Here is a 23402-nt window from a genome sequence, read left to right as displayed (position 1 = left end):
GGCCATAAAAATATCCTAACTAAGGCATCCAAAGAAATATACTCTGACTCAAGAAAGGCTAATCTGGGAAAGCACATGGCTGGTGTCTGCTGGTCCTCTGGCTTCTGGTTTCAAACAGATTCCCGGGGGTATTTTCTTTCTGCATCCTCAAACTTCTCTCTCTGTGTTAGCTCTCAAGCCAAAATGGTTCATTCTTGAAGGACTCCAGTAAGCAATTCCACCTTGAATGGGTAGAGACACATCGCCATGGAAACAACTTGATCAAAAAGATTCCACCGAGGGGAATGCGAACATAGTTCAGTGATAGAATTCTCGCCTGCCAACCCGGAGACCCTGGTTTGATTCCCAGTCCACGCACTTCCCAAACAAACAAGGAAAGCAAACTAACAAAAAAAGAAACCAAACAAAAATTCAACAAATGGCGCTGCAATAAGGGGATACTCACATGGAAAAAGAATGAAATGTGACTCCCGCCATACTGCATAAAAATGGAAAAAAAAAAGTAAAAAAGATTCCACACAGGAACATTGAATTCGGATTAAAAAACATGGCTTTTCTGGGATACACAACAGTTTCAAACTGGCACAGATGGCTATTATGAGGACTTAATGAGTTAAAATATTTACTATCTTGCCCTTTACAAAAAGTTTGTCAACTCCTGCTCTAAGTTTAGGGTTAAACAATCAAGCCTAACTATGTTCTACTTAAATTGCCTTAAGAACCTTCTAGGAATTAAACAGAATCCCTTCCTTGCACCTCCTGAGCCCCCAATCATAAACACCATGTTTTTCCCACTTCTGGAAGCTGATCATTTGTAAAGATAAAACCTGAAAAAATTATTGTACATAATTAGCGTTTGTGGTGAAACCAAACACAAAAATGTGGATGAGTGAAAATGAAGGACAGAACCAAATTCCATCTTGTTTTATCCAGAACTTATAACCTTCTGAAGAAAGGCCACCTACCTGTCACCTGGACACCAAGACTCCAACTTGGTAGGAGCTCCAAATTTTCACTTCTAGTTCAGAAATCAGCAAACTGCTGCCCAAGGACAAATCCTGACCCCATCCTGTTTGTGTACATGACCTGTGAGCTAAACGGTTTTTACATTTTTTAATGGGTGGAAAAAATTAAAATAATATTCCATGATGTGAAAATCGCATGAAATTAAATTTCAGTGTCACAGATAAAGTTTTACTTGACCACAACCATGCCCATTAGCCTATGTATTGTGTATATCTGTTTTCAGGCTAACGTAACAGAGCTGAGTAGTTCTGACAGGGCTGGAAAGCCTAATATTTACTATCTGGCCGCTTACAGAAAAGTTTCGCTGAGCCCCACCCCCCACCCCCACCCCATTCCAGTTCAAAGGTTTTCAAAATGTAGTTCCTGGACCAGCATCAGCACAACACCTGGGAATTTTCAGAAACGTAAATTAAGCCCTACCAAATCAATAATCCTGGAGGTGGGCCCAGCCAGCTCATTTAAGTTCACCATCCAGATGAATTTGATGTACATCAGATTTTGAGAACCACTGCTCTAATGACCCTGAACAAGTCAGTCGACTGAATCTTCTTCTGGCTGCATTCATAATTTTAAGAAGCAGAAAGGGACATCAGAGAGGTGTATTGTTTATCTTTAGAGAAAGATTCCTATTTCCCTACAATTTAAAGGGTTCATGTGGGGGAGGGGGGTTCTCCTGGTTTTTTTTATTCTACTGTTGCCTCCCACCTTCCATCTGCATCAGCACCATGAAATATTTTTCTTCCACCTATCTACTATTACCTGCCCTACAGAAACAAGGTTTCATGAGAAAAAATAAAGAATAATCTAGAATGGTTTAGCTTAAAGTGTTTCCTTAGTCTAGGGTTTGAATCTTTCCCTTTCAGCATCTCCATCAGAGTCACTGTAAGGGCATGGAAAAAGGTATATGTTCTTTAACCAAAACTGAATGATGACTGAGCATAGAACAGCATAACTTATACAGGACCTCCCTAACTGATACAGAGAAAACGGGGAAAGGTAAGGTATAATCCATCTGCCGCCCATATATAAATGGCAGAGAGCGAGACTGGTGGGCTGGAGTCTCCTGACCTCTGCTAGCACTGAAAAGAGGAGAAACACAGCCTCAACAGTCCTAAGTCAATCAATCATGAGTGTATTAAAATAGAGTCCCTAGGAATTCTTAAAGACTGGCAGGTAATAGCCAATGAGCTACCTGGAGGTTCTAACCTAACCCAACTCAGATCCCAAATTTCTGCAGGCAAGCCCACATCAGACAGAAAAGAACCACCCTGCAGAGCCCAAACAACCCACAGAATTGTGACATAACAAAATGGTGATTTTAAGCTTTGAGATGGTTTAATGTAGCAGTAAATAATCAAAATATAAATTGCTGCATGAAAAAGGTTACAAAGAGTTAATTACCATTTGTATGGGGAAAAAAAGTTAGAATCTATTTAATATGTGAACACATTTTTCAAATGCATTTTCTATAGAAACAGGCTTCCCTACTCCATACTTCTTTCCTCTCACCGCCGGTCTTTTATTTTTTCACAGAACTGATGACAAAAACTTGAGAACCTCTCCACAATCAAGACATCCTGAAAAGTTAACCTCTTTTCTTTAAACATCCTCTCTAAGAATTCAATTTATTATTTTTTGACGAACACATTTAAGAATTGAGTGCCTGGCCTAAAAGTAAGTTTTAATAAGTTACTGGTTTCTACTCGCAAATAAAATAGAATTATTCTGCTCAATAACATGAGCTTAGCTTAATATTTTTATAACACAAGTAGGAGGACCTGGGATGCCTTTAGACACCCAGAAGGACAGCCAAGAGATTCTTTTGCTCTCCAGGTTCCAAGCTCCAAATAATTCAGAAACACTGCCTAAACGTGTGCCAATTAGATGGCCTTGAGCCAAACACAGTCCTTCCAGAGCTGTTAATTACATCGCCCCTAGAAATGTTACTCAACGTTTGCATAAAATAGGACGGTAGGGCCTGGAGACCCCAAACCAAACAAAGGAATTCTCAGAACCGTAAAGTCAAGGAAGTCTGGTTTTGCAAATTTGGAGATAGGACATCTGAAAATGACTAGTATCATTACAGCATTACAAAGATAACGATGAGTCCTAAACTCCGCTAACATTCCTCAAAATAAGTATGTTTACAATGTTCTTTCCTCAAACAAAATCATTAAAATCATTAAGCAGTATGTGAAATAAATATCTATAAACTAAAAGTATATAGACCAGGAGACCTTTTTTGTTAAAAACAGAACAGCAAAAGTTTTGCGGCTCTCACACACTGTAAAGGGGGTAAAATACAGGTGTAAGAGAGATCCTGCCAGCAACCCCAAGAGCCAGCTCCAGATGTGCAGCGGCGCCGGCATCTCCCAGCCAGTGGCGCCAAGGGAGAACGCAGCGCAAACCTGCCCATCACCCTTGGGCGCAACCGCTGCCAACGTGGGCACCGAGGTGGACCGAGTCCGGATGCGAGGGAAAGGAGCAGGAAGAGGAGGTGAGCGACTCACTACTCGGCAAGAGCAAATCACACCCGCGGAACTGGAACTAGTGAGACTTCGGGGACGCACGCTTTTGACTTTAGATGCAGACGCGCGTGACAGAACCTAAGCACAAAAAGAAATGCCACCGAAGGGCCCAAGACTCACTCGCCTCTGCAGAGGAAGGGATCCTTGCGCCGCGCCTCGGAAAAGGCCCGGGTCCACGCGCCCCGGCCTCCGACACCGCGAACAGAGGGAGTCCGGCGGCCGTGGGCTTCCTCTCCGCCCCACGACCCGGGGCGTGGGTTCCGAAGCGGGGAGGTGCCGGGTGACTCCCGGCTTCACCCAGGCAGGGACCCCGCGCCGAATTCAACGGAAGGCTACGACGCGGCGGGACGCCGGGGAGGTGTCCTGGGAAATGGCGCGGGGTCTCTGGTCGCGGGCTGAGGAGGGAGGAGGAGGGGAAGCCGGCGTGGTCCGCGCGGACGCGGGGCGAGAGGGCGCTCCGGGGACGCGCCGCCACCCGACTCACCTCCTTGAGCGGCTCCCGCGGCCGCTCGGCGCTCCGGTGCCCTGCTCCGAGGCTGCCTGGGGCCGCTCGTTCCTGCCGCCGCCGCCGGCCTGGCGCTCCACTTCGGTGGGAGCCGCGTCCAGCGCCGCCGCCGCCGCCGCGTCTCCGGCCTCCGCAGCGGCGAGTCCCCGCCCCCCACCCGGGCAGCGCCGGCGGCGCCGGGGAAAGGAGGCGGTGCCACGAGCGCGAGGAGGCGAGGCCCGGGCCGCCGAGGCCGCGCCCGGGAGTCCGGCCCTACGGTGCGCGCTCCCCGAACCGCGGTCGCTCCTTGGCGTGGACCAGGAAGCCGAGACTGCGCCTTCCCCCCACCCTTCTCGGCCCCGCTGCCTGCAGGGCCACCCCAGCGCCCCCTGGGGATGCCGGAGTTGGCTGCGGGAGGGCAAAGATAGATCCGTTAAGGAGCCTTGCGAGTGAGCGGCGCGTAATGAGAAGCGGCTGCTTAGAAAAGAGCTGGAGACCCTCCCCTCCCTCAGCACTTTCCTCCGGGCCCCGAGAGAAGGTTCCCGAAGGTAGAGACAACCACGCCCAGTGCCGCACACCTTGCCAGACTCACAGATCCCCTTCTTGGAGTCCCAGCCAAAACTGCCCAATGTAGAGGGGAAGACAGGTAGAAAACTGCCCAACAAGAAATAGGTATTTAGGGGTCTGTTAGGCGCCGGTGGTTAAAGGATTCCAGGAGACAGTGAGTTAAAGCTTAATAGTTTATTGAGAGAGAGAAACAGATTGAGAGCAAAGAAAGAACAGGCAGGTGGGAGCCAAGGAATCCTGCTAGCAAAAGGAAAGGAAAAATGGCTCCAACTCTCTGACAGCTTGTGGTTTCAAAGGGAAAAAATGGGCCAAGAGGGGTGGGGGGTGATGTGCGGCTACAGGCATCACCCGGGGGTATCAGGCTGGTGCAGAGCAGCACTTCACGTTCATCATTCTCTGGTTTGGCCTCTGTCGGGTGGGCTGTCAACACGTTGGCGCTCATCTGTCTGTGCCAGTACATCAGGTCCTGTCAGAGAAGCTACTGAGGGACAGAGACTGAAAATCACCCCCCCACCCCAACCACAGAATCCATTTTGTATGTCACGTTTATTTTCTGAGACCTGACGGGGTCTGTACTCAGTAAGTTACCTATTTTCTCCTCCCAGGCATTCCCAGTTTGCCATAACCACCGCCATGGTTATCTCTCAAGCCTTGGTATTTCAGGCTGTATCATTGGCTTAAGATTCCTAGGCTCCACTGCAAGTATCACCTGTAGACTGTTTGGTGAAGCAGGGACTCCGAATTTTTAACAGGGCTCCAGGTGCCCCTTAGACATACTCAAGTTTGAGAAGAACTGTTTGGCCATCCCTCCTCCGAGAGGATGCCCCTGAAGTAGTGACGTACAGGACAACCATAGTAGAAAATTCTAAAGGAATGGTTCTTATTTTTAGCAGTGTTATTGAGATATATTCACACATTATATAGTCCATCCAAAGTATATAGTCAGTGGCGCACAGTATAATCAGAGTTGTGTATTCTTCGCCACACTCAAGTTTAGAACATGTTCATTACTCCAAGAAAAAAAACCCCACTCTCCTTATCCACCCCCTCCCCATTATTGGCACTTAGCATTTGTTACAGTTGATGAAAAAATAGTAAAATATTACTGTTAACTATACTCCGTAGTTTGCACTAGGTGCATTTTTTTCCATACACCACCCTATTATTAACACCTTGTAAAAGTGTAAATAGTGTAAAACTAGAACAAATGGTACATTTGGAAACACATTCTTATATTTTCACTATTAACCACAGTCATCATCCGTAACAGGACTCACAATGTTATACAGTCCCACGTTTCATCCACTAGCTTTCCTTTTAGTGACATACACGACCCTAAACTTCTCCTTTCAACCACAATCACACGCGTAATTCAGTGCTGTTAATGACACTCACCGTAATGTGGTACCATCACCTCTGTCCATTTGCAAACATTTATATTCAACCTAATTTAAAATTCTGCACAAATTAAGCACCCATTCCCCTATTCTCTACCCTCATTATATCTCCTGACAACCTATATTCTAGATTTTAATTTTATGAGTTTACTTATTATAATTAGTTGATATTAGTGAGATCATCCTATATCAGTCGTTTTGTGTCTTGTTTCACTCCACATAATGTCTTCAAGATTCACCCATGTTGTCATACAGTGCTGAACAATAGCCCATTGTATGTATATGCCACATTTTGTTTATCCATTCGTTTGTTGATGGACACTTGGGTTGCCTCCATCTTTTGGTAATTGTGAATAATGCCACTATGAACATCGGTGTGCAAATGTCTGGGCCACATATATACCTAGTAGCAGGATTGCAGGATCGTGGGGCAGCTCTATACTTAGCTGCCTGAGGAACCACCAAACTGTTCTCCGCAACAGCTGCACCATTTTACATTCCCACCAGCAGTAAATAAGTGCTCCTATTTTTCCACATCCTCTCTAACCCCTGTAGTTTCCTGTTTGTTTAATAGCAGCCATTCTAGTAGGCACGAAATGGTATCTCATTGTCGTTTTGATTTGCATTTCCCACTTTTTAATTGGGCTGTTTGTCTTTTTATTGTTGAGTTGTAGGATTTCTTTATGTATTCTGGACATTCAACCCTTATCTGATATGTGGTTTCCAAATATTTTCTCGCATTGAGGAGGCTGCCTTTTCATATTTTTGACAACGTTCTTTTTTGCACAAAAGTATTCAACTTTGAGGGGGTTCCATTAATATATTTAAACTTAATTGCTTGTGCCCTGTGTGTTGAGTCTAAGAAACCACCTAAAGCAATATTTGTTTGTTTGTTTTTGCACGGGCAGGAACCGGGAATCGAATCCAGGTCTCCAGCATGGCAGGCAAGAAAGAACCCTGCCTGCTGAGCCACCATGGCTGCCCAAAACAATGGTTCTTAATTAACATTGTCAGCACCAGCCATATTTAGAATTATCTGGGGGAGATTTTACAGCATTCAAGTGCAGGGTCGCATCTCCAGAGTTCTGAGCTCTGATTTTGAGATTTTTTGTTTCAAGTTTCCCAGGTAATTCTAACATGTAGCCAGGATTGAGAACAATTCTAGAGTCATCTCTTTTTGTGCATACCTAGCTCTGGTTTCTGGTGTCTTGGAAAGGAATCCCTTCCTCCACCCCACTCCCAAATCCCAACAACAAATAAACAAGTAATTGTACCAACTCCTAAGGGAATATTCACAGCCGAAACTGCTTTCAACCAGAACAAAGACTTGTGTTGAAGCAGGTGACCAAGATATCTTACTGCCACCCGAACATGGCTCATCTTAACTGTAGGAACTGTAGCTTTAGTTGCCAAAACCTCCTCACTGAATTATGAGCAGACAATGCATGGCCCCTGTAGAGTAATGTTCCATATTCCAAAATGATATTTTTGTTACCCACAGTTAAACTGCTGCAGAGTGAGACCAAACATTCAGAAGCTGAGACTGCGTTGGATGTCAGCCTGGATCTGCAGATGACCTGAATCGCTTCACGCTGCTCTTCTAGTGACCTTAAGTGGCCACAAACAGGATTTGGGGGTAGATACAATAAATTCCCTTTACTGTCCCTTTTAGCTGACCTTGTTATATTTTGCACTCTTTTAGACTGGTGGACCATAACTTCCATCTCATTTTATTTGCCTCTAAGTAGGTCACCATCAATGTCTATCGTTTATCAGCAACTAATTATTCAATGACTAAGCCAGTGAACTTAAACACCATGGAACAAGTTTGTATGCCTAGCTGTTAGGGCAGCTGGCTGAATTAGTTGCAATTCTACTGAGAGTCAGTCCTTTTCAAATTTCATGAGATACTTTATGACAAAAGTTGGGACTTTTAAGGTGCATTAATGTATATATTGCACATTGGATTTGCATTCCTTATAAAGCTCTCTTCTCTTCTACTTCTTCAAGGATTCTCACCTAGAATATTTATCCTAATCGGTTGCTGGCCCTAAAGGTTTAATTGGGCAGATTTTGATTAAAGACTTGTATTACTCAGGGTTCTCTAGGGAAACAGCACCAACAGGAGATAGCTGTAAATAGTACAGGATTTTATAAAAGTGTCTCATGCAACTGTGGGGATGCATGAGTCCAAATTCCATTGGTCAGGCTGCAAGCTGGCACTCCAAGTAGAGACAGAAGTTCTCTCTTCGAACTGCTAAAGTTGTCACCTCTCCCTTAAAAGCCTGAACTGACTGGATTAAATGTCTCTCATTCCAGAAGACACTCCCCTTAGTTGACTGCAGATGTAAATCAGCCATAGATGCAATCAGGTAACTGACTGATGATTTAAGTTCACGCGTCCTTGCAGTAACGGTTAGGCCAGTGCTTGCTTGACCAGATAACTGGGCACCATCACCTGGCCAAGTTGACACAAGAGCCCAACCATGACATACCTGTTGGTGCAAGGGGCTGAGGGGGTATGGTAACAGTGGGCATCCGTGTTTTGCCTGTTCAGCATCCTTTCCCCCATTTGCCACTGGCACTTGATTTTCACACAAGGAACCTCCCAACTCCTCTCCAAGGGACACAGCCTTGGCAGGACTTGGTGGCTTAAAACAACACAAATTTGTTATCTTACAGTCGTATGGGTCAGAATTTTTATAAGACTCTCACTGGGCTAAAATGAACAGGGCTGTGTGGACAGGGCTGCATTCCCTTCTGAAGGCTCTGAATGAGAATCCATTTCTTTGAGTTTTCCAGCTTCTAGAGGCTGCCCACAGTCCTTGGCTCATGGCTCCCTCCTTCCATCTTCAAAGTCAGCAATGTAGCATCTTTCCAGGACTGCCTCTATACTCACATCTTCTGGGCCAGGTGGGAAAGATTCTCCTCTTTTAAGGACTGTTGAGATTATATCAGATCCCCTCCCAAATAATCCGGGAAAACCTCTTCACCAGAAGGTCCTAATTTAATCATGCATGCATAGTTCCTTTTGCATGTAAGGTAACATCTTCACAGAATCCTGGGATGAGGGCATGGACGTTTTGCAGGGGACTTATTCTGCCTGCCACAGTTTCCTAACCTCACCCATCCTAGGGCCATTATACTCTGTGCCTGGAATGAACAACGTGATGACCCAGGGATTGAAATGTATTGATGCGCATTCATCTCCATGAGGACTCCCTTGGTTCCCTTTCTGGTTATCCTTCAAATTCTGGGCATTTCCCCATAGACTATAACTTTCTGGAACTAAGTGTAATGCATAACAGAGCAACACTTGGTGCAGTATCAATCAGGGTTCATGATTGCGAACAACAGGAACAGCCTCTACCAATCTTAAGAAGAAAGGGAATTTACTGGACAGGTGTCAGAGTCTCAGAGGATCCATGGTGAGCTAGGTTTGGAAAACCTAGATGCTGCAAAAAGAGTTAAGCAGCAGCATTGACTGCAAAAGTGACACAGCAAGAAGAGTGAGTATAGTATATGCACCACTCTCTGCTGTGGCTTTAAGGAATGAGACCTCCCGCTGATCCCATCTTCTTGCCACCCTTGCTTGAGATACAAAGTTTCAGGAGGCAGCTTCTGATTGAAGGAGTCTGGGCTGTATGCCCATACACCAGGCTAGCAAAGGTTTCTGTGGTGGGAAATTGTTGCTAATTCTCTGCAAGGCTTCTCAAGTGGAACATTTCCCAGTGGGGAGATTGGGACACCAATTGTTCTAGTTTGCTAGCTGCCAGAATGCAATATACTGAAAACGGAATGGCTTTTAAAAAGGGGAATTTAATGGGTTGCTAGTGTACAGTTCTAAGGCTGTGAGAAAATGCCCCAATTAAAACAAGTCTATAGAAATGTCCAATCAAAGGCATCCAGGGAAATACACTTTGATTCAAGAAGGCCAATGAAGTTCAGGGTTTCTCTCTCATCTGGAAAGGCACATGGTGAACACGGTCAGGGTTCCTCTCTCATCTGGGAGGGCATATGGTGAACATGGAGTCATCTGCTAGCTTTTTCTCCTGGCTTCCTGTTTCATGAAGCTCGCCGGGAGGCATTTTTCTTCTAAATCTCCAAAGGTCCCTGGCTATGGGCTCTGCTTCTCATGGTTGCTTGTTCTCTCTCTCAGAATCTCTCATTCTCCAAAATGTTTCCTCTTTCATAGGACTCCAGAAACTAATCAAGACCCACCCAAATGGGTGGAGACACACCTCTACCTAATCCAGTTTAACAACTACTCTTGATTGAATTACATCTCCAAGGAGATGATCTCATTACAGTTCCAAACATACAATACTGAATAGGGATCAGAAGAAACAGTTGCCTTTACAAAATGGAATTAGGATTAAAACATGGCTTTTCTGGGATACATACATCATTTCAAACCAGCACAGCTATGAAAAGAAGAGATTGGATGCTGGCAGGCAAAAACCTAGAAAATATCCCCCACAAATTTCCTAAGGGAAATTCAAAGTTCAAAGGAGATAGAAGTCAGGTCTGTTTAGGAAAATCACAGTAAATGCATATTCAGAAAGTTAAAAAGAAGCAATTAAAAGGTATTTTAATAAAATAATTTATTTAATCTAATATAGCCAAAATATTATCACTGTAGCACATAATTAACATGCTATAATATGAATGAGATATTTCACATGCAATAAAATGTCTATTGGAAAAATATTTTGCACTGCTTCAGGTTTTTAATTTAAATTTAAATAATTAAATTTAAATACTTTTAAAGCTCAGTTCCTCAGTGGCACCAGCTGCATTTCAAGTGCTCACTAGTCATACGTGGCCAGTGGTTACTATACTGCACAATGCAAAGGTCTAGGAGAGTGTATCAGTCTGGGTCAAATCAGAACAGAGAAAACACAAGTTAATTTGAACAGGGAAAGTTTAATATAAAGAATCATTAACCATACAGGACTGGAGTAGTGACAGTTTGACCAGTAAGAGGTAAAGGGAACTCTAAAGAATATAGAAATAGCAGGTATAGAGTGGCACTACACCTATGGCTGCGACAGAGCACCCAAGGAAGAACCCCCCACTCCAACCTACACCCCACTCCCAGCAAGGAAACGGAGACTTGTCAGAGACGGCACAGCTTTGACTTTCCTGAATGCCAGAGAAGCGGCTGTGTTGCTGTACTGGTAGAACCTGCTAGAGATTTCTCCTCTGGAACTCCCTAGAAATCCATTAGAAGAAGCTGGTGGAGGTCTCGCAGGTAAGTGTCACTGTTACAAAACTGCCCAAGGGAGGGTGCCAGAGAAAGCTGCTGGCTGCGGGTGCTGCTGGCCCCCACAGGCTCCATAAGCCAGGGGCTGGGGAAACCATGGGCCACAGAAGCCAGAGGCAGGTGAATATTTTTATGAAGCCAGACGTACAGAGATAGGGCATTCCAGCATGATGACAGCCTAGACACAGAAAAGCAGGAAGTCCAGCCAGGGGTCCAGTTTGGACTAGGGAATCAGTGTAACTGAGGAGATAAGACAGACATGCAACACTCTTTCTAAGGGTTTCATGGGTCTACCTCAGACTCTCCAAACCTTTCTAGACAACATTTTAACCTTTGTAAAATACCAGGCTCGTCATGTTACCAACCTCTTCAATAACTTTCAGTGTTTGGGGTTTTTTTTGTTTTTTGTTTTTTGTTTTTTTTGTCTATATGGAATCTGAGTTTAGTGTTCTAAGTGAATTGACCAAATTCCCTCAAACCATACCAGGCGGCTGGCCTCCTCTTTCCCACAGCTGAGATTGGCTATGCTATTCTAGAATGTCCTTTTTCTCCCTGTCCCGCCCTCATAGCTCAGCTCAAAAGCCCCAGCCAGAAAAGCCCTTCAAGCACTCATCACATTCCGTCCCACAACGTAGTCTGCAAAGAGCCCAAAGGAAGGGACTCTTCTTTTGTTACCTTTGTATTCTTGTCAATACTTGCATGATAGGTGTTGGATTAGTATTTCAGAATGCATCATACACTACCATGTACAATGCCCAGCACACTGTTGATACTCTCCATATGTTAGTTAAATACATGAAATAAGTTGAATAGAATAGAAAGTCCTTGTCATAAACATCTTTCCAGCATTGATTTTTTTTCCTTCTTCAGGGGCCAGCATCACTACTTTTCTTTGGAGAACTATTCCTCCTTCACTTTTCCTTCTAAATGGCTATAGTGGGCTGAACGGTGGCCCCCCCCAAAGGTATGTCCACATCCTAATCCCCAGAACCTGTGAGTTTTCCACTTGACTGCAACTGCAAGAGAGACCCTGAACATGAAGTGCCTAGCTGAGCTTATTCAGAGGTCCAGGATCATAAGGGGGTTAGAATAAAATGATTGTTGTCTTAAGTCACTTGATTTTGGAGCAGTTTGTTGTGCAGTAGTACACAACCAGAACAGCCAGCATAGCACTGGTACTTAAGCATTGATTAGTTTTCCAGCACCTTCCTGAGAGCAGTGAGGTGACAGCAGTGGAAATCAATCAGAAGCAGAAGCATCGAGGACACAGTAAATTAGGGCCCAAGGGGAGGAGTTGAGAGTGCAGGCAGGTAGGATGTAGGGAAGGAAAGAGATGCAGCTGCTCTTGCTTTGCAAGAGAATCTCCTTCCACCATCTCCTTTGGTGGCACCAGTTTATCACATGGTCCTTCTAGAAGAAACTGCATGATGTGAATAAAAACTCGGGGAAGCAGAGAGCCAAGAGAAAGGGGGGAACAGGCCATGTTATGCCACTTCGAATTCTACCTCAGTGTGCCAACGGACCATAACTGGAAATAGGGAAAAGCAAGCATCCAAAATGAAATTATATACACAACTGTTTTCCATTTTCATCCTCAGCAAAACTGTAAAAGAGGCGACTTTGACACCATTTTTGTGCTTCTCTTCTGGTGGCTTTCCTCATGTCTCCAACCCCCCAGCCTTCCCCCAGGCTCAGTGTTTGCTTTTGGGAGCCTAGATGCCACCAGTTTGTTGACTGATAATGTTACATTGACACTGGAATCCTGGAGATGCAAAGTCTTAACTCAGCATTTCCTCCGGTTGGTGGAGAATGGGCTTTGACACCAAGACCCTTTTCACAGTTTTGGAGGATGATCAGCAGTTACCTGGATGTACAAAGAGAATGCTGCTGCTTTCTTTTATAAAATAGATCCTATATATTTTATAAAATAGATCTTTTGGGTCTCAATGGGAAAATGATAGAGAATGGGAAAGAGGGCCTCACACTAGCCAGTTAATGCTTTTTTCAGTCTCTTTTTGCTAAATGTTCAGTTTTTCTAATGTCTTCCTTGTTCCTCTGTTTTTTTCTAAGAGTCTAACAGAAGACGTATGTGATATTTCATTAGAGGGGAGAAATAAGCTTTTGATTCAGCAAACTGCTGAAAGGATCTTATTCTTCTCGATATGCTGTTGTTCTCTTCCAATAGACACATCTGTGGTGGTTTAAAGCTGCATGTACCCCAGGAAAACATGTTCTTAAATCTAATTTGTTCTTGTGGGTGTAACCTCATTGTAAGTAGGACCTTAACTTTAGTTAAGATATGACCTATTTCAATCCGGATGGGTCTTAATCCTTAATCCTGGGGAATGATATTCAGACAATGAATGAAATTCAGACAATGAGAGAGAAAACTTGGACATTTTACTGACCTCCAAACTGTAGGCAAATAAATTCCCCTTGTTTAAGCCAAACCATAGTGTTTGCTTTGAGTAGTTTAGGAAACTAAAACAGCATCTTTGACTTTAGTCTTCCAGAGAGATTTATCCTCTCAGTCACATGATCCTAATGTTGGGACTCTACATATTATCTAGTCCAACATCTTCTTTTTAAATGTTTTTATTATTACCTAATATTATTCCCAGTATTTCTATCTGGCCCTTGCCTACCCTTCTGTCCTTATTATTTTATCTTCTAAGTCAGAGGTTCTCAAAGTTTTGGTCTCAGGACCCCTTTACACTCTTAAAAATCATTAATGGCCCCCCAAACCTTTTAATCATGTGGTTTAACTATTGATGTATTAGAAATTAAAACTGAGGAACTTCAAAAATATTAATTCACTATAAATCAACAAATCCACTACATGCTGACATAAATAATATAATACAATCCATTGCATGCGCAGGTATCAGCTGGTCTTCTTTGCATTGCCCTGGAAAATGCGACTCAGAGAACTGACACAAATGCTAATAGTCTTGCTTTTGCTGTAAGTAATAAACTGCCCTTTATCTCTGACCCAACAATTTCCTGTGTCCCACCAGCATACATGAAGCTGTAGCAGGCTAACTCGTTACATTTCAGTTAGGTTAAACTCTCAGACCCTTCACAGTCCTTGATATAACCTTTAACTGAAATGTACCTGTTCCTTCAATTATGAATGTAGGAAGTAGACCTCATAGTATTAGCAGTACCCATGACTCTGTAACCAGTAGAAAACCCAGATATTTTCATAGCACATCATGTTTGTGGCAAATGTCTCAAATGAACATGTGTGCACATCAATATTTTCATTTTATTAATTAATGCATTAATATAAAACCACATATATTACTGTATTACACATTTATTTTTTAACAATTTTATTTAAATATATTTATTTTAAATATATTAACTATTTCAATATGATTGGTTTCCTTTTTAATCCTACCTATTTTATTTTTATGCATTTGTTAGAGCTTAATAATAATAACTGATATTACCTCCAGGGGCCTCGTGACCTGCTGGAGGCCTCGTAGGCCAGCTGGCCTCCGTCCGAGAGGGCACTAACCTGCCCAGGCCACAGTGCTGCCCCCACTCAGTCTTCCATCTGGGCGTCTCCTGAGGTCGCCTCCCTCCGCAACCACGCTGTGGTGGCTCAAACAACTCGTCCCTCCCCCTTTCCAAAGCCCAGGCTGTCAGCCCCCTGGGATGGAGGGTGCGGTTTAGGGGCGTCTTGTGGAATGAAGAGGCCCCTGAACTGTATTGCGTGGGATTGGACAGAATACCTTCAAGATTTTCGTCTGAGTTGGGGCAAATTTTAAAACAGCCCCCTTCGCATAGAGAAAAGGAAAGAAACTCAGTTGCTCCCTTGGCAGGCCTGGCATGGGTGAGGTCTTGGGGGCGTGGGGTGGGTGGGCGGCAGGAGAGAGAGTCAGGTCACGCTGTGCTCTCCTCAGCCCTTTGATGGAGCTGATTTCAGCAGCGCGCTCCTATTGCCATGGTAATGAGCCGTGGAAGCTTTTCAAGCTGGCCAGGAAAAGCAACCTTCATAAAAGAAAGGATAAATCAGGGCTGCAGTTTGAAACTGAGAAAGGAGACACAGAAAAGAGACATCAGAGTTTGAACTGATGGAAAAACACAGAGGTGGAGCCAGCTTAACCCCGAGAGCTAGGGCGGGTGCAGACGGGCTGTTGGGGGTGGGGGTGGGGGAGCTGGGGTACCTCATGCTACCTCCGAAAGCCTTTCTGAAAAAGCCAGACTGTTCAGATGCCTGATAGTCCATCATTAGTGTTTTACAGCCTGTGTCTGCTTAGTTCACTCTCCACTCCCTGATATCTATATGGATATTTTAAAGCAGACTTTCTAGAGAATAAAAATGATAATGAAGCAGACCCTTTAGATCTAGATAATTCTTTAAATCCATTTTCCCCTTTGTTGTATTAGAACACTGTTCACATATGGATAGAGTGGCTGGAAGGGAACTGAAGAAGGCACATACGGCACGGAAGGGAAAGGAGGGAGGGCCACCAAAGATGGACTCACTACTTGCCTGGGATTTCCAGGACCAGTCCTGCCTCTTTTGGTGACTTCATAGATAAGAAATCTGAACAGGCTAGGCCTGCAGGAAGTCATTCAGACCTTCTACTAACAGACCCTGAAATGAGCATTTCCAAGATCCCCGGCTAATATGACTTATTTCTCCTGCAACATAAGAACAACTTGTTTTTTCTACTTTGTTTGAAAATATCAACACAGGAAAAATTATGTCTTTCCCCTGAAGGCTCAAATTATGAAATTGGTGTCTGGGTCCAACTCCCCCATTAAATGAGGTGCCTGGGATTCAAGAGACAAGATTTCAGGTTTGCTCATGGAAGTTAAGCTGGAGATAGTGGTCGGTTTCCCTGGATTTCTTTCACTCTTGCCCCATCCTCACTGTCATTCATTACGCATGGCAGGAAACATTGCAAAGTACAGGAATGTATGAAAGTATTTGTAGAAATCACTTAGAAAAATTAGGTGCAAGAAGCCCATTATACTCGTTCTTTGTATATCATGAGTTTGGTTTTAATCAGTTGTATCAATTTTATAATTTCCATTATTATTTTTTAGAGACTATTAATTATTTAAATGTTTTTTCACAATTTATTAATGAAATCTTGAAATTCTTTATCTGGGTCAGCTATGGTGATTATCAATAAAGTCAGGCACTAATACAAGAAAGAAACAGAGGAAGAAGACAGGAATATTAAATTTTTGCAAAAGGTTCATATCCCTAGAATCCCTTTCTTAGTCATCAATAATAAGACTTTGAAGGAATAAAAATTAGACAAGTTTATTTATCTGCAGCAGCAGCAGCATTTCCTTCTTCTCCTTGCTAATTCCTTGGCTCTAGTGACTTTATAGTTTGCTCTCACTTCCTCGCTGTAAGCTTGAAGGAATGATGATAGCATAAATGATTTCTACTTTCACAGGCATTGGCATTTTATAAGGAATTAAAGTCTTAAAGTGAAGGGGTGAAGACCCAATTTGAAATCTGAGGCATCATAGCAGGAAAAGTGTGGTTGTGAGAGTCCAGCCACGTACTGAAACCCCACAGATTCGGTGGTTCCATCCCTACTCAGGCAGACCGAGGGCCTCCAGTGTAAACTCTTCTGAATTAATATAGCAGTGGTTAGTAGTCTCTCAGTACCAAGTTCTCCTCAAGTGTTTTGGTTTGTTAAAGCTGCCAGAATGCAATATACCAGAATTGGCACATCTTTTAGAAAGGGAATTTACTAAGTTGCAAGTTTACAATTCTAAGGCTATGAAAATGTTCAAACTAAGGTATCCAGGAAGAGATTCCTTGACTGAAGAAAGGCCAGTGACATTTGGGGTTTCTCTCTCAGCTGGGAAGGCACATTGTTTTCTCTCCTGGCTTCTTCTAAGTGCTTCTGTGGGGTCATTTTCTTTCTGCATCTCCAAATGTCTCTGGTCATTTGGGCTCTGATTCCCTCTTAAAAGTCTCTAGTAAGCAACCCAGCCTTGGGTGGGTAGAGACATTTCTCTGTGAAAATCACCTAATCAAAACATCCTGCCCACAATTAGGTGGTGTCTCCATGGAAACAACTTAATCAAAAAGATCCCACCCAGGAATATTGAATCAGGATTAAAGAATATGGCTTTTCTGGGGTACACGACAGTTTCAAACTGGCACACTCTTGAAACTTCCCAGTGAGTTTCTTTTGGAAATTACAAAAACCACAAATATCCCTCTTGTAGATTCTGAACTAAAATATAAGGTTTATAGTAATCAAATTTAAGAACATCATATCTTCAGTAGGAAATATGAAACAATGTGCTGGACACAAGAAATTCTACTTATTGAAATGTAAATAATATGAAGTGAAGTATAACATGAAAACTAAGGTTGCTTTATGACTTGTTCAGTGTTTATAAAACATAAACAAGAACTTATTTCATTTTCAATATACAGTTGTATTTAAAAAATAAGTAGCACTGTTAAAATTAAAATATGTTATTTAATCATGCTTCATCTCTTTATAAATGCTTGATTAATATACACTCAGGTTTGTGAAATACAGGCTGTTCTGTTACTTGTAAGCTCCTTTTTAAAAAATAGTTGTGACTGTGTAGAATTAATTAGACAATCCCTGCACTACATGCTAAAACAAGGAGTTGCTACCAATACTCCTATTAAAAAAAACAGCAAAGGTTTCAAAAGAGAACAGATCTTGAAGTCTAATAAATATTAAGACAAGCATCTTTAGTAATAGCCAACAATTTTCAGTGATTAATATTGCTAAACTCTGTGTTAAATTCTTATTTAATCCCTGCAATAAAAATTCTAGGATATAGTACAATTATTATTATCTTACAAATGAGCGTGCAGGCTTAGAGATTAAGGAACTTGCTCCAAATCATTGGAAGTGGTAAAGATGGGATTGAAAATAAAGCGTCAGGCTATAGAACCCAGACTCATAACTGTTATGCTATACTAGAATACCAGACATAGTTCATATTCTGATGGTATTAGAAGTTCATGGACTACACAGGAGCTTTTCTTTCTGATGCCTCTTGGTGGCTAGAAAACATGGATTCAGGTCAGACTCTGCCTTCTAATGCAAGGCTAGACCACCATTCATATTTCATGTATGCTGAAAGGTGGTGTATACATGAGGTAACAAAGAAATATTTTAATAAACCACCTCTTGCCTTGTAAGTAAAATTTACATACTATGAAATGCACAGATATTAAGTGTGTATTTACTGAGTTTTGACAAATGAAAGTATTTACCTGGAACCTGAACTGTCTGGTGGCTAACACATGACGTGTTATATTTCCAACTATTATTTATGCATTCATTTGTTGATGGACACTTGGGGGTGGGACCCCGACATCTTTTTTTTTTAAGATCCCTACATGATTCCATTGTGCAGACAAGTGGAGAATCTCTACTCTACTGACACAACTTAGAAATTGTTCATCCTCCTCTGAAATCGTATTTTTGGGATTCTGCTTCTGGTCAAGATGGAGAAATAGGAACCATATTTACTCTCCAGTCTGAAACGACCAAAAACAGAAGGAGAAACATTCTCTCAAGTGCACACAGAACATTTATGAAGAGAGATCATATTCTAGATCATTAAAACAAGTCTTACTCTTGTGAAACTTATGTAGGTAGTTGAGAAGCTCAGCCTACCTATAGGCATGCCTAAGAGTTACTTCTGGAGGACCTCTTTTGTTGCTCAGATGTGGCCTCAATCTCTCTAAGCCCAACTCTGCAAGTGAAATCATTGCCCTCCCCACTATGTGGGACATGACATCCAGGGGTAAAAGTCTCCCTGGCAACGTGGGAGAGGACTCCCAGGGATGAATCCAGACCTGGCACCATGGGAACAATAACTATATCCTGACCAATGGGGGAAAAGAAGTGTAATTATTAAAGAATCAGTGGCAGAGAGAGTTCAAATAGAGTCAAGAGGCTACTCTGGAGGTTGCTCTTACATAAGTTTCAGTTAGACCTTGCTACCTACCATAACCTGTCAACCCCCAACCAGTCCCATTCCAGCCAATCCTCAAGAACACTTACAGCAATTTATAAGATTCCACAAGGGTTCCAGGCAATAGAGTAAATTGCCTGGTCCAGATGTGTCCCTGGTCCAGATAAGTTCTGAAACCTAGCCCAGTCTCTGCAGAACATCAGATAGTTCCATCTCCCTACCCCATATTAGTGATAGACCCTTCCAAAAGCAAAAATTTAGAATTACCATAGCCTCTCTCTCAAAGAGAGGTATGGAAAGATCAAAGGTGATGGTGGAATTACACACAGAAGATAGGACTTAACAAATGAATATGAATGCTGAATCATTAAATTAATATCTCTTTTAGTCTCCAGTATTTTAGAGCAGCTAAAAGTAAAAACCTAAAATTGCAAAACTAACTCATGTCAAAGTCTGAAATATGTTCTACAACTAATTGTGGTGTTGTGCTTTGAAATTTATAGCTTTTTTGTATATATGTTATTGTTCACAAAAAGGAAGGAAAAAAAAGTCGATTATAATGATAAAAAAGTATTTAAGCCTTCTAGCCTCCTATTTTCTGGAGCAGCTAGAAAGAAAAATATGAGAGGATCGTATGGCAGCCCATGACTAACTCTGGGATCTGTCCTGTAACCACTTTTTGAAGAGTACTTTGAAAACTATTGCTTTTTTATTTCTTTGTTTTGTGTATATGTTATACTATACAACAAAAAAAGTAAAAAAAAAAAAAGAAACAAAATGATAATGTGGCTGTCTCCTACTAAAGTGGACAGCGGAGGTGGTAAGAAGAGGTCAAATTTATGAAAGATTTTAAAAGTAGACTGGACATACCATACTAATACTATGGATCAATAATAGTGGGTGGGGTGGGATAAGGAGTATGAGAAGATTTGGGTTTTCTTTATTTTTTTTTCTTTTCTGGAGTAATGAAAGTGTTCTAAAGTTGATCGGGAGATGTATACGTAACTATGTGATGATATTGTGAGCCTGTGATTGTATACTTCGGATGGTTTGTATGGTATGTGAATATATCAATAAAATTGCATTAAAAAAACAAGTCTTAGTAAATTTAAGATTCAAGGCATAAAATTCCTTTGACTACAAAGGAATTAAATTAGAAATGAACAACAGAAAGATTTCTTGAATATCCCACAGTAGTTGGAAAATAAATAAAACATGTACAGCCCTAGGACAAAGAAGAAATAAAAGGGAAATTAGAAGGTATATCAATACGAATGAAAATGAAAACACAAAATAGCAAGAATGTGCGGGAGCCTCCAAAAGGGGAAATGTTTAGCAGTAAATGCTTACATTAAAAAAAGAAGAAAGGGGAGGGCCACTGTGGCTCAGCAGGCAGAGTTCTCACCTGTCATACTGGAGACTCGGGTTCGATTCCCGGTGCCTACCCATGTGAAAAAAAGAAAAAGAAAGGCTCGAATCAATGAACTCAGTTTCCACATGAAGAATCTAGAAAAAAAAAAAGAGCAAATTAAGCCTAGAGAAAGCAGAAGAAAGGAAATAATAAATATCAAAGAGAAAAACAGTGATATAAAATAAACACAGAGAAAATCAATGACACCGAAAGCTGATCAGTAAAAAGAGAAGAGCTTTTTAAAAGATAATAAAGGAATATTATAAGTAACTTTAAGCCAATAAATTCAACAACTTAGATGAATCAAACAAATTCTGTGACAAACTACCATAGCTCACTGAAGAAAATATGCAATCAGAATAACCTATTTTTGTTAAAAGACATTGAATTTGTAGTTAAACATCTTTCATAAAGAGGACTCCAAACCCAGATGGCTTCACTGGTGAATTAAAAAAAAAATCGTTTAAGGAAGAAATAATCACAATTATAAAAATCTTCCAAAAATTGAAGAGGAAATAATACTTTACATCCCATTCTTTGAAGCAAGAATTTCTATGATACCAAAACCAGATAAAGGAATCAAAAGGAAAGAAGACTACAGACCTCCCTGAACATAGATGCAAATTTTCTAAACAAAATTTTAGCAAATCAAATATAGCAATATATTAAGAGGATAACACATTGCAGGGTTGGCTTAAATATTTGAATATTATTTAATATCATCCACCACAATAACAAACCAAAAAACAAAAACAGAGAAACAAAATCACACAATCGTTTCAATAGATGCAGAAAAAGTACTTCACAAAATCCAACATTCATTCCTGATAAAAACTCTTAGCAAACTCAGAGTAAAAGGGAATATTCTCAACTTGATAAAGGACATCTTTTATAAACCTACATCTAACAATATACTTAATGATGGAAGATTACATATGTTCCCTCTAAGATCAGAAATAAGACCAGAAGTTTGTTTTCACCACTTTTATTTAACATTATTCTGGGGCTTATATTGAGGTAATCTTCAAATGGAGAGATATATCTTGTTCATGGATTGAAAAACTCAGTGTTGTTAAGATGTCAATTATCCCCAGTGTAAATTGATATATATTCAATGCAATCTCAATAAAAATCTCAGCATGCTTTTTTGTAAACATTGACAAACTGCCTCTTAATTTCAAATGAAAAACCAAAGGACTTGGAAGAGCTAGAACAACTCAGAAAAGAACAAAGTTGGAGGGCTAACAGTATTTGACTTCAAAAGCTATCATAAAGAAATTGATTTTTTTTCTAACAAAGGTAAAAGACAATGGGATGGAAAGAAGATAGCTTTATCAACAAGTGGTGCTGGAAAAATTGGAAATCTGTATACCTGGCACCATATACAAAAATTAACTCAAAATAGATCATAGACTTAAATGTAAATCCTAAAACTATAAAACTTCTAGAATAAATTATAGAAGTGAATCTTTGAAACTTTGAATTAGGCAAAGATTTTTTAGATACAACACCAAAAGCAAAATCTGTAAAAGAACAAGCTGATAAATTGAAATTCATTAAAATTTAAAACTTTTGGTCTTCAAAAATCGCCTTTAAGCAAATGAAAAGTTAAGGCACAGATTGGGAGAAAATCTTTGCAAAGCACGTCTCTGAGAAAGAACTTATACCCAGAATATATAAAGAACTCTAAAAACCCAATATAAGAAAACAAGAAACACAATGTAAAAGGTGAGCAAAGGATTCAAACGGACATTTCAGCAAGGAAGAAATAGGAATGGAAAATAAACACATGATGCTCAACATTACTACTCATTAGGGAAATGTGGATTGAAAATATGAGATGCTACTATGTACCTAGTAGAAAGGCTAAAATGAATAAGACTGACCATACCAAGGGTTGGTGACAAGATGGAGGAGCTAGAACTCTCATATCGATGGGAATGTAAAACTACACCCACTTTGGAAAACAATTTGGCAGTTCCTTAAAAGGTTAAACATATACCTATCATATAATCTAGCCATTTTCAAGTTGTTATTTAACTAAAAGAAAAGGAAACATTTGTCCATACAAAACTTGTGCTGAAATATTCATAGCAACTTTATTTCTAATAGCTCAAACCATAAAACTACCCAGATACCCATCAATAGGTAAATGGGTTAAAAAAATTGTGCCGTATACATATAGTAGAAAACTACTCAGCAAAAAAAAAAAAAAAAAAAAGAATGAACTATTGATACACACAACAAGGGTGAACCTCAAAATAATTATTCTGAGTGATAGAACCCAGATTTTAAAGAGTAAATAGTGTGTGATTCCATGTATGTAAAATTCTAGAAAATGTAAGCTAATCTAAACTGACAGGACACACATCGGTTGCTCCTTGGGAGTGAGGAGTAGGTGGGAGGGGTCAGGAAGGAAGAATTACAAAGGAGCAAATGGTCACTTTTGGGGGTGATAGACACCATCACTATTTGATTGGGGTGATGGTGTCACCAGTATGTAAATATGTCAAACTTATCAAATTATATACTTTAAGTCTGGGCAGTTCATGGTCTATCAATTATATCTCAATAAAGCTCAGACAGAGGAAGGAACAGAAAAACAGACCTCCTCCTTGACACATATAGTTCCTTGGTTTGGGGATGGGCTTAAGCCAAGAAACATGAGGCACAGCTTTGGGCAACATCTTTCTCAGACATACTCTTTCCTGGTATTTTCAGAAGTGATCGTTTACTGTCTTTTGACAACTCAAAGAGCAGCAGGACC

The 23402-nt window shown here is 41.2% G+C and overlaps 1 protein-coding gene across 4 annotated transcripts in view; it reads right to left on the bottom strand.

Moving 5' to 3' along the window:
- GOLM1 (golgi membrane protein 1) overlaps positions 1–4181 on the bottom strand; it is a 98175-nt gene extending 93994 nt beyond the window's left edge. For 2 of the 4 annotated variants that reach the window (XM_077148629.1, XM_077148630.1), the window contains exon 1: positions 4039–4118. The gene's annotated coding sequence lies outside the window, so the exon portion shown is untranslated. Of the gene's footprint in view, positions 1–4038 lie in introns of all 4 variants that reach the window. The other 2 variants (XM_077148634.1, XM_077148628.1) reach the window with 2 other exon arrangements.
- Positions 4182–23402: the final 19221 nt, after the last annotated feature.

The sequence above is a fragment of the Tamandua tetradactyla genome, chromosome 2, assembly GCF_023851605.1.
Source record: "Tamandua tetradactyla isolate mTamTet1 chromosome 2, mTamTet1.pri, whole genome shotgun sequence".
NCBI classification, from domain to species: domain Eukaryota; kingdom Metazoa; phylum Chordata; class Mammalia; order Pilosa; family Myrmecophagidae; genus Tamandua; species Tamandua tetradactyla.
The sequence above is the reverse complement of the archived record's forward strand: the minus strand, read 5'-3'. Positions and strand labels throughout refer to the sequence as shown.